Genomic DNA, 12672 nt, shown 5'->3' on the forward strand with positions numbered 1-12672 from the left:
TGTTTAATTGCAGTGTAAATGTTCAAGCTCAGGCTGGAGCCTGGGCTCTAGGACCCTGCGAGGTGGGAAGGTCCCGGCACTTGGGCTGCAGCCTGAGCCCAAAAATCTACATGGCAATTAAACAGCCCCTTTGCGTATCCATTTTGTAAACATTGGCCCCTCTGGTGCCATGATCTCTCTCCTGAGGGCACCAGCTCATTCCCCCAGTGGCACTGGCTCGCTCCCCGTGCAGTTGCTGTTGCTCCGGGTGATTAATTCAATGTGAATAATTTCCTAGCAGATGATCTGGCTCACGTGGCTCCTGATATTTCTCAAGAGAGCTGGGTGAAGTGTTGGGGGGTGGGACAGATTAGTCGTGCTGCTGCAGGTGGCAGTGGTGGGTGCAGGAAAACAACAACAGACAGCAGTGCTCAGGCTTCAGAGCCCCACGCGTTCCTGGGGACGCCTGGTGAAAACCCAACTGCCAGACAGTTAAATTCCTCCGCTCTACGAAGCAGGACCTGCCCCAGCCTCCAAGTGACGTGAACGCCGCCCTCTGAATGCTGGACACTGGCCTGCAGGTTGCTTAATGTGATAGGCACACCAAAAAGGAACTGGCTGGCAAATTAGCATCTCTCTCTAGAGGGCACTTGAATCACTCAAGCTACTCAGGACTGAGTCATGGCTCTGCCTCAAGCCCTGTACGAGGGAGGGGCAGGCTTAGCTGAATTTGTGTTTTATTTTTTTATAATTTTGACAGAAAATATCAATGTTTATTTTTAAGCATTTTTTCTAATTTTTATTGATTAAGTTTTGAGTTGTGAAAAATTACCGTTTTAAGCATTTTTTCCGATTTTCAACTATTTAATGTTCCCAGTTGCAGGAAATTAGGGTGTGTGTGTGAGGCAATAATTATTTAATGACAGTAGATGTTGAGATTCAAAAAGTTAAAGCTCTATAACAATTAAAACACAAATCGTTGACATCACACGTCAAAATGTACACAGTAAATACCTTTAAATCAAGCTCTGATTTCTCATGCAGCATTTTCTTACTTTGCCTGTCTGCAAATTGTGATTGTTATCAAACATATTTTTATTTTGGTTTGTGTGTATGGTGAAATAGACACTTACCAATGAAAAACAAATCCTTCCAGCCTATCTAGGGGGCAGCACATTGCTGTATTGGCCCAAAAGCAGCCTGCAAAGCAGACTTTGACTCAATGGCAAAATCTGCATCCGAAGAAGTGAGCTTTAGCTCACGAAAGCTCATGCTACAATAAATTTGTTAGTCTTTAAGGTGCCACAAGTACTCCTGTTTTTTTTGCGGATACAGACTAACACGGCTGCTACTCTGATCCCTAGAGAGTAACTCTCCTGGAGCGGGGGGAGAGAGAAGGACAGCCTCTGCATCACCCCTAATCATGCCACAGCTTACATTTCTCCTGGCACACTTACAGGGTGCAATGCCCAGCATGACAAGGTTCTGCCAAATCCCTACCACCACTCACTGCATAGGAGGGGGAGTAGCAGCTCTGTGAAGGCTGTTTCCTCCTTGCATGGCTGCCTGGAGGAATGTGGGGGAATAACATTATGGTCCCTTCTCCCCTTCATGGGGATGATGGATGAGATACAGTCTGTTCCTAAATCTATCTATCACAGTGTTTTATAGGGCTCCCCATCACCCTAGTTCCTGTGCACTTTCCATGTAAAATCAATAGCAATAATACTGAAGTTGATGGCAGACTTCATGAAGTCTCTGGCATTTTTCCTGTTTTAGGGTCAAAACCCTGCTTGGAGTAGCACTGTTGGGCTTGCTAGTTTAGATTTTAATAAATTCCTCGGTTTTGGTTGGGTTGGGAGAATGAGGGGGGTCGGGGTTTGGAATGTCACTCTGAGGATGGAAGAGCTTTCTCAGAGGAAGCTACCATCATCACTATTGGGCCTTAGCTGTTAATTAGCAGGATTGGCCTGAGGGGAGCTACTCCAATTTACACCAGCTGACGATCTGGCCTGGCTTTATTCTTTATTCCTGGTACAGGGCCATAGACCTGCATGGCACTTTGCAAACCACATAAAGACAGAGGCCCAGATCCTCCCAGATATTTAGATGCCTAACTTCCTTTCAAAGGGCATTAGACACCTAACTACCTTTGCAGAAGATGGGCCAGAGTCCTTGCCCCAAAGAGACGTCAATCCAAGGGAGCTGAGAACAAGAGGAGAAGGAACAGACACGGGTGGTGGTGGGGCGGGGGGGTTGGGAGAGCAAGCCGATAGTGATGACAGTACTATGGTGTGTTGGGATGAGGGAGGAAAGCAGCCTCTCGGGGGTTGCGCTTTCCACGTACATGTGAGGTCTGTGTGTTATAGTGTCTGAGGCTCTTAGAACAAATAGCCTGGGAGAAGGGACCCAATGGAGTCATGGGAAGTTGGAGGCAGCAGATGGAGAGGAAAGAGTCCCGGATGCGTGGAGGAAAGGTCTGGGGAAGATGGGTGAGCATTGGGGGCTGAGCAAAGAGAGCCTGGAAGGAGCAAAGAGACAACGGGAACCCACATAGAACTACTCCAGGGCAGCAGATTTGCTGAGTGGCTGGAACAGCAGTGTCCCTGGGAGAGAAAGGGCTCTGATTCTGCAGCTCTGATGCAGGCCGCTTTCTCGTTTAAGTCACTGGGCAGCCCGAGCGCAGAACAAGGCCTGAATCCAATATCATCAGCACACTGGGTCTCCGCTGTCCCAGATTGTGCTGCAGAAAAACTAGAGCAAAGCTATGAAATGGGATGAGATTACCAAAGCAGTTAAATTATTCTAAGCTAATAAAGCGCCCAGTCCAGATGGCTCCACAGTGAATGCTATTAAAGAGAAGATTCTGGGTAAATTAGGAGATCTGAGGCTAATGCTTTTAATTCAGGCCCAGGGGAGCCTCTGCCAGAGGCTGGAGGTGCAGGCTCCAAACCTGGGGTGGTCCAGGGACAGAGAGGGGCAATCCTGCCGCTCAGGCCGGTGCAAGTCACCACTCACCTACTCCCCAGCTATCTCTAGACACAAATATCACTTGCTCAGCTTCCTGTCCCCAAAGCAGCTGCTCCAGCTCCTGTGCTTCCCCTTCTCTTGTCCGTTTGCTCTGTATCTTCCATTGATTCTGCTCCTCGAATTTGCAGGCGCTTCCCTGCCAAAGCCATTCGCGTGCTTGAGTCCCACACTCACAGGATTAATTTCCCTTTGCGCTGTTGAATACATTCTGGTTAAATACCCAGTGCTGTCCGTGCTGCCCACCTCCCCTTTTCTGGATGGGGAAAATGCAGTGGATTCTGTGCACTGAGACTTTCTAGTGAAAGAATTAGAGTATTAAGGAAACCTGAATTTGGTCTTAATCCTTTGATCTGTGCAAAATTGTTATGTAAATCCCCAAACATAAAACACAACACAACCCAACCACTAAACGGGGCGGGGCCCAGCCTTTCCGGGGCAAGTTTTCTGCAGTGACTCTGACCCCGGACATAAGCCCTGAAGCACCCACTCCTCCTTAATTACTGAACCTCTGGCTGAACTCAAACTCACCTGATTTGACTCCTGAACAGAACAATGCAAGGTTGGAAGGAGAGAACTATATATAAAATCTCCCTTCAGATCCCACGAATGTATGCATGTGACCCTCCCCTGGCTGAGGCAAGAGAGAGCCTGTTGTGGGGCACTTCTGCATATGAAGGAGAGTTGAGAAATAACACTCTGCGGTTCTGTCGCTCGGCTCTCAGAGCACTTTGCAAACACGAAGGGCTGTATTTTCCAAAGGTGCTCTCCAGCTGTGCCTGAAATACTAGCACCTCCAGTCTTGTGCCTGCAATAAACTGTGGTTGTAAATGGCAGCAGGTAGACAGACATCTCTGACCGTGGGCACAGTGCAGTCGCAAGTACTTAGGGACACCAATTTAAAGGCTTGATTAAGGCCCAGCTAAAAATGAGGCCTTACTATGTGGTTGTTCCTCCTAATCCCATTGTGAGGTCGGGGGAGGGGAGTCTACATGTGGTGGAACATGGCAACGCTCATTCTGTGCTGCAAGACTGCACAACAATCTAGGTATGAAGAACAGTGTATCCTTTGAAAGCCCAGGGGGGATTTAGGGATGCAAAATGTTATTACCTGAGCTGGAACCCGGCCAAGAAAGGAAGTTTACAGCACATCATTATTTCGAGGGGAGCAGAGAGAAAAACGCACTAGGAAGGAAGTAGATGCTTTTGCTGTCAACTCCCTCCGTTGCTTTCATTAGGAGGAAACTGCTCATGGGTTTAAACTCAGAATTACTCTAACAAGATGTAGGAGCTGCTTATTTGTTTTAATTAAATATGAAAGAAGCTATCAGTGTTCCAGGAAGTGAAGAGAGTGAGGGAAGGGAGATGGGAACATTATGAATTGAAATGTCCTATTAATATCACCCCCATCATATGAAATGTGATTAACAATCCAAAGAAAAATGAGTAGGAAATGATACAAGAGAACTGAATCCTTCTCTCTGCAGCCCATGTCCAGCTTCCTTCACCAAAGCAAAGATTTAAATTTGGTTGGCTATTGTCCCCTCTGCAGGCCTTGCCTGCTGGATCGCTGACAGGGGGAGGCTGCTCTCTCAGGAACATGGCTAAACGAGAAGAGAATGCAAGCTATTCAATTATAATAACTCAGACACATCAGATAGCAAGGGTCATTGAATAACAAGAAGTCTCTGGAAGACCAGATGGTGCAGGCACATAATCAGAGATGGAGCCCTTCACTTTGATAAGGCAGGGTCTTGAATCTAATAGTCGATGAAATGCATTCTCTTTTGGTAGTTGCTATGAAGTGCACTGGTGGATTTCAGCTCACTGCTGTGAACAGATCTCCACATCCCAAAACCTTGCACCGTATTGCCTTGCCAACAAGCTTGTTACACAGAGGCACCCATCTTGAGGGGCAAGGGGTGGGGCAGTTCAGCCTATATGGCCTAGTCAGCCCTTAGTGTGTCAGCTGAGAATGGCAGCCAGCGAGCCACCTCCAGATTACAGAGAGACAGGGTGGGTGAGGTAATAGCTTTTATAAATATATTTTGTTGGCTATAACAACCCGGCAAACAACATTGTAGGTTATGTGATGTGGAGACGTGCCCACTAGGAACTGGCCTGTGACCCACCAGCCACTTTAACAGCTGTGAAATGGTGAAGAGTTTCTCTCTCTGCTAGCCAGAGCTAGAGTCGAATCCCAGTGACTTAGAATTTTGGCTGCCCATAAAGAAGATGAATTTGAAAATGATGATAGCCCATATTATATTTGGGATCCGATTGCTAGATGCATTAATTCTCTCTAGGATACTGATGTCTGCATGGTCCTCTTTCTTTCAAGCCCCATCTCTAAATGTCACACACTGGGCTTTGTCTAGACTAGGGTAACTAGCTAACTAACGTGTTCCAGAAGACCAGTACAGACAAGACAGTTCAGCTATTAAAATGTGCTAAGCGGGTCTAGAATCCCCTAGGCTTTAACTTGACCAGCGCAGCACATGTTAAAGGCAGTGCACTTTGTCTACACCAGGGGTCAGCAACCTTTCAGAAGTGGTGTGCCGAGTCTTCAGTTATTCACTCCGATTTAAGGTTTCACGTGCCAGTAATACAGTAATACAGTTTAACATTTTTAGAAGGTCTCTTTCTATAAGTCTATAATACATAACTAAACTATTGTTGTATGTAAAGTAAATAAGGTTTTTAAAATGTTTAAGAAGCTTCATTTAAAATTAAATTAAAATGCAGAGCCCTCCGGACTGGTGGCCACTGAAAATCAGCTCGCGTGCCGCCTTCGGCACCCGTGCCATAGGTTGCCTACCCCTGGTCTACACTAAACTTTTACAGTGTGTTAGCTAACAAGTGCTAACATCACAACTTTAAACCCTTGTCTAGACAAGGCTTGGGTGCTGGAGCTCTCTGCCCCCCTGTGCTTCTACTTCAGTGCTGCTGGCCCCTGCAGCGATCTCCACCTCTGTGATGCTAATACCTTGCCAGTGTTTAAATTTGTACCTTTCAGCTTTTGTTTTCCTCGTTGCAGTGCTAGGAACGGTTGGGCTTTGGTTGCTTTGGCATTTGCTTGAAATTCCATGCAGGGCTTTGACAGTGATTGTGTAGGAGCCATCAGACAGCGCTGGAGAGAGGAGACTCACGTGTTGCGTAGCCTTTTGTTCTTCAATACCCAAATGGGTCAGTCTGCACTAGGAACTGCATGCTAAACAGGATCTTTTTACACCGAATGCATTTTTAGTTTCCAGGTTATAAACCCCTGAAAATAAAGTCCCATTAACTTGTTAAAACATTAACTGTGCACACTCAGTTCGTCTTTAGAGCAGGGGCTGTCATTTACTGTGTGTTTGTACAGCACCTGGCACAGCAGGATCCCAACCTGATTAAGACCTCTAGGCATTACCGCAATAAATGTTAAATGATTTTAACATTTAGCATGATCCTCGTGCTTCATGTTCCATCCCGAATCTCCATCTATCATAAAGGCAGAGGGTCCATGTCCACAGAGCCATGCATCCAGAGGGCACCGAAGGCTCTGAGAAACTCAGGGTATGTCTACATGGGGGGTGGGGACATGGCAGTGAGCCTGAAAGCCCAGGTCTACAGACTCAGGCGCATCAGTCTCGTGCCATGGTGCTAAAAGTAGCCATGTAGGTGTTCCAGCTTGAGCTAGAACTCGGGCTCTGAAGTCCAGGAAGTGGGGCTACCTAGCTCCTGTTTCCTTCTAGCTTCTTATACTCTGCCCATCCCCAGGCCCTCTGAGCACCCGGAGGGAGCATAAGACTGCATCTGGAGGGCAAGGATGTCTGAAATGTTTAGAGCTGCATGTGGCAGTTCTGTTCTAGGACCCTGACTGGGCTGGGTGTTGCTCAGAGGGACAGGGGAACCATGCTAAATTTTGCTTTTTTAGCCCATTTCAGATGGCCCTTTTTTAATGTGACCAGTGTGTGCTCCCAGCCCTGAGCTGCTGCAGCTTCTGCCCAGGAATTGATTTGCCGTGCTTGAGATGGAAGGAAACGAAGATTAAATGTTAAGCTATTTGTTCAGTATCTCTGTTACGTAATCAGACTGCACAGATTAAGGGAGGTGACCTCCTGGAGTACAAGGGGCATTTATTGACCGCTTAAAATAAATATTACACTTCCGCACCAGGCTTGTTCAGGATGAAGGAGAAAAGGGTGGTGACTTCAGGTTGGATGGAGGGGTCTGCAGCAAACTACAAAGGCTGAGTTGCCCTCCTCAGTGTAATGAGCTGCACAGCGACAGTAACAAGAATGGAGCGGGAGGCTTATTCTCTTTTTAGATCAAGTTCCCATGATATTTGTCTTCTCTCCCTGTCCCAGGTTGGACTGGAATGATCAAGAAGCTTCAGAACAGAGTGCAAACCTGCCTCTTTAGCTTAGCTTTCCCACATAGCAGAAGAAAAACACCCTTATGAATGGGGCAAGGAAGAAACAAAACAGAGTTATAAGTGTTGGCACTTGTAAAACACTGGCACACCCTGGAAATGGGTGTGGTATATATGCCTAGCCAGACAGACAGAAATCTGGCCACCTAGGACTTTGTGATTGTTGTCACTATGCTGCATACCATTTACTGGACCTTCACAGTGTCAGCAAGGATAGAATTCAGATTCTTCTGCTCCCAAAACATCAGCTTCTATCACTTGCTCTAAAGGAGACTCGCCATTAGCTGTTAGCAGTATAGGGGCCATGACATACAGCTGAACAGTTCTGATGCTGTCCCACAGAGGACAGTAGGACACATACACACTAATCAGTTCATTACCTCATATAAAGATTCCATTTGTATTTACATTCAATAGAAATTTTCTCGTACAATTCATTTATAAACCAGCATGGCCACAGCTGTTAGTTACTTGACAGGGAGAGTCGCAACTGACCAGGAATTTTAATTTTAAAGCTGTCAGTTTATAAAAATAAAACAAAATATGGAAGGGGTGGGGTTTTGTAGTGCAAAGCTGTCACCATATCCATTTGTTAAAAGGCTTTTGACTGACAGCAAAGTTTGTTAGATCTGGATCTGACGTCATACCCATACATAACAAGTTGTTTGAGTGACAGCTTCACAATGGGAACATGGCAGCATCAGCAGCATCTGTGTACTTGTTATTTCTCCTCTTATCCCTGGATTTCACACTCTGTGAGCCGAAAGAAAGCAGGCTGGCCCAGCAGCACTAGCCTGCCTGCAACAGAACTGGCTTCTTCCGCTCTCATCTGCAAATCTCACGTGTGCAGAATGAACGCAATGGGCATTCTTTAATATTTACCGGGTGCTATGTGGCTGCGGAGCTGTAATGGAGCTATCTTGGAAATGGAGAGGGCAACTTGCCCAGAGAGATTTCAGCCTGGAGCTATGCACTCCCTCCAGTTGCTACAGTCTAAGTCCTTAGTGTGTTCCCCACAGGGCCGGCTCTAACTTTTTTGATGCCTCAAGCAAAAAAAAAGAGCGCTGCCCCCCATGAGCACTGCACCGCCCGAAGCCCTTCTCCTCTGAGCGCCGCCTGAAGCCCCGCCCCCCCAAGCGCCACGCCGGACAAGCCCCTGTCCCCCCGAGCGCCACACCACCAAAGCCCCCACCCAGTGCCGCACCGCCCGACTCCCCATCCCCCCAAGCGCTGCGCCACCGAACGCCCCGCGTGCCGAGCCGCCTGAAGCCCTGGCCCCGAGTGCCACGCTGGGCAAGCCCCTGCCCCTCAAGCACCACGCTGCCAAAGCCCCCACCCAAACCCCCGCACCCCCGAAGCTCCCACCCCCCTGAGCGCTGCGCCGCCCGAAGCCCCCGCCCCCCCTCCGAGCACCGCCCAGCCGAAACAAAAACAAACAAAACCCTCCAGCGCTGCCCCGCCGAACAAAAAAAAAAACCCGAGCGCCGCCCTGCCCCAAGGTGCCGCCCCAAGCACGTGCTTGGTCGGCTGGTGCCTGGAGCCGGCCCTGGTTCCCCACCCAAGCAAGGCAGTCAGAGGAAGGAGACATGGGTTATTCTGGATTGACGCTAGTGTAACAGAGTGGACTTTGGATTTATACTTCCTATGCACAATCAAGAATGAATTGCCTACTCTCGAAAACTCATATCAGTTCTAAACATTGGTGATGGCTGACAAGGGACCCCGGCCTCCCTCTGTGCTTGCTTGGTTTCCCTTTGTTACTGTCTCTGGTTCTGTCTGTTAGATGGTTTTGATAGTGGCTGTAAACAGGGCCACAGTTATCTTCGAAGGTGAGATGGGGCCTGTCAATCCCTTCCCTTGAAACACATTCCCCTGGCGAGAAAGATGCTCCATGACCCCATCCCTGACTTCCTCTGAAAAGCATCTGTTCCCTTTCTGAGCTGTGGCAGGATAGATACAGGTGAGGGAGTGATAGATTTGAGGGGAAGCCCACAGGCCCCCTAAAGCCATATCCCTTAAGTTTATTTCATTCCTGTGATCACATTCTTATTTAGTTAACTTATTTCAGTGTCTGTCTTGGAGGGACTTCTGGAGGCAGCTGGCCGAAGACAGTGATGAGGTCTCCACATAAACATGCTGTAGACAAAGACACGCGTACCCTCTGCCCCAAAATTGTGGGTGTCTTTGTATGGTGTTTCAATAGACCTTTCAGGAGATTCATTGCTACTGGTAAGAAAATAGTCCATCCACTCCTAGCAAGACACTGCTACACTTGCTCCTAGGGTGCCCAGACAGCAAGTGTGAAAAATTTGGACAGGGTGGGGGGTAATAGGAGCCTATATAAGAAAAAGACCCAAAAATTGGGACTGTCCCTATAAAATCGGGACATCTGGTCACCCTACTTGCTCCCCACTAGAAGAGCTTTAAAGCCTGTAGAGAATGGGCCAATCAGGCACACCCTCCTATTGTAGGGAATCACACTGACTTCAGTGAGTGCAGGATTGAACCCCCCGACCATAATTTCCCCGTCTCAGAGCTCTGTGCTGGCCCATTCCTGGAGTTAGCTAGAGCAGCCTAGCGACCTTATGCCAGGGAGGATTGTCATGCCATGTCCTCTCCCTCTGCTGGCTCAGTTAGGGGTAGGGGAGCTGGTCCAGGAGCTGGCTGTGCCAGCATTACACTGCTGGGACATCCCCCCACACAAGGGGCATTCTCCTCCGGCCGGACCATAATGGAGAACGTGGCCCACTGACTTCCAAGGGTTTAATGGCATAAAGGGAGCAGGATTTGTACCAGTATCATTAATGTACAGGGTAAGGTGAGAGACGGCCTCTTCCTGGGGCTGGCTCTTGCTTGGCCTTGTTTCTCTATTTCAGAACATTCTGTTCTGCCGCTGCCCAGCATAAAAGAAAGGAAGGGGCCGTGTCTCTGTCTCATACAAGGGGGTCAAAATTTGGGCTGAAAACAGAGAATATGTCCCATTTATACTGTACTCACCACTGTGGTATCCAGGTTTCCAATAGGTAGCTCTGTCAGACTATGGAATACTCTTCCAAGGCACAGGATTGCAGAACAAGCCCCAGCCTTTGGCATGTCTAAAACTGGACTAGACAAAGTACAGGTGTAGATACTGTAGGAAACAATTCTGCACTGGCCACCAGATTTACCTATTTTAGATACCTCTTTGGCCCCAGTACCATTCTATCTGAACACCTCTCAGTCTTTAATATATTCATCCCTACAACACCCCTAAGCTAGGACAGTGACCATTATCTATCAAATGCTATTATCCCTGTGCTATAGATGGGGAACTGAGGCACAGAGAGACTAAGTGACTTGCCCATGGTCACCCAGGAAGTCTGCGGCAGAACAGGAAATTAAATACAGGTCCCTTGAGTGACAGGATAGTGTCCTTCCTCACAAGATGCTCTAACATGGCTGCTTCCACTCTATTGTCTGTGTCTCTATGATACTATCCTACACACACCGGATGTTCTGTACGTTATTATTAGCTGTAGTTAGATGCTGTAGCTATGGCCCAGTAGCCCTTCATGCGAGGTGCTATACAAACATACAACAAAAAGATTTTGCCCTGCCCCAAAGAGCTTACAACCGAAATAAATCATTTGGGGAGGATAAAAATTGGTTCAGATATTACCAAGTTCGGTGCTTTTATATTTAAATGAATTCAAGTTGGTTGGTTTTTTTCACTTGGGATGATTGATCTTGTGCCTCAGGGGTTTTAAGCAGTTAAAAACACGTTCTTTTCAGAAAATCAGCGCTAGGGATCTGTGCATCTCAGGCAGGGACTGCATCTCTGTTTTCTGTAAAGCACCAGAAACATCAATGATACTTCATACAAACGTTTCATAAAATAGGAATAATAATAACAACAGTGAGAGATTTGTGTGACTCCGGCTTTGGAAATACCTGAGCCACTGAACATATTCCCCCCTTTGGTTTGTAGACAGATGGGTACTTCTGAGCTCTGAGATACCTGATTGCTCTTGAAGTGGTTTAGTCCATCTGTTTAATGGCATGGTAGCTACTAAATTGTTTCCTTGTGTTTGCTCTTAAATGAGGAATTATTGCCTAAGAGATTATCCTGTGTTTATCTTGCGTTTTTCCAATGACCCTTATTATTTCCTCTTCCTCTCTGTTCGACACAGGGAGGAAAGTCCCAGGAGTTTGTATTCTAGACTCTCTGGGCCAAATCCCAAGGACTTTACTGAGTTTTTTTTACCCAGGCAATCTCTCTCTGAAGCCTGTGGGGCTGAGTAATAGGATTTGTGCTGCTTAGTCACTTAGATAAATACTAGATCAAATTTTCAAAAGCAGCTGTGGTCCCTGACTAAAATGAGTGTAACCCTTTAGAAAAAGGTTTCTGAGGCAAAGGCAATTGTGAATTCACCATTTTTTGTGTGACTGTTCTCCAGTATTTGCTTAAATGTTGCTGTTCCCATGAACTTTCCTGCCACTAAACTCATTCCCTAGGATCCCGACAGAGAGCAAAGACAAACGGGCTGCAGGAGTGAGTCCTATCCATTTAAAAAGGCAAAAGAATATTCACTGACAATAATTGCCCTGACCTCCTCAAGAACCGGAACAAAAAGAACAAAAGAAGAATGAAGAACTCCCTTGTCATTTCGCTGGTCTGGTCTGGGAATGCTGTGGAAGGTCATGATGACACTACTCAGAAGGAACAAGCACCCTGTGTTAAAAGTCAGCTTGAGCTTTCCTTGTCTCTGTAAAGAGCTGGAGTGTCTGGAACTAGTAGCAGGTTATTTTTAGCATCTTAGCCTATTTTGCAGCTCCCAAGAGCACAAAACCTGGATTCTTGCCTCCACTTTTCTTTGATTTTGCTCTGTCTGCACTTCTGTTTGTATCAGTAGGAAGCCAGTATGTGCATGTAGATTCTCATGTCATCTCCATTCTGATGTAACAAAAATAACATCTGCAGACTATTATTATTTGTGTTACAGCAGTGCCTAGAAGCTGTAACCAAAATCAGGGTTCCGTTGTGCCGGGTGCTGTACAAAGAGTAAGAAGCCATCCCCGCCTTGAAGATCTTAGTCTAACTAGCCAAAGGAAGTATTATATTATCCCCATTTTTATAGCTAGCTTACTGGGGCACAGAGACTTACCCAACATCAGACAGTCTGTGGCGGCTACCGTGGGGGATGATCTCCTTGCGGAGCCTCTGCTACACAACCCCCAGCTCTGTGTGCAGATGGCGGAGTCCCCCACGGTGC

Source organism: Mauremys reevesii, linkage group 13 (assembly GCF_016161935.1).
Source record: "Mauremys reevesii isolate NIE-2019 linkage group 13, ASM1616193v1, whole genome shotgun sequence".
In the NCBI taxonomy this organism is placed as follows: domain Eukaryota; kingdom Metazoa; phylum Chordata; order Testudines; family Geoemydidae; genus Mauremys; species Mauremys reevesii.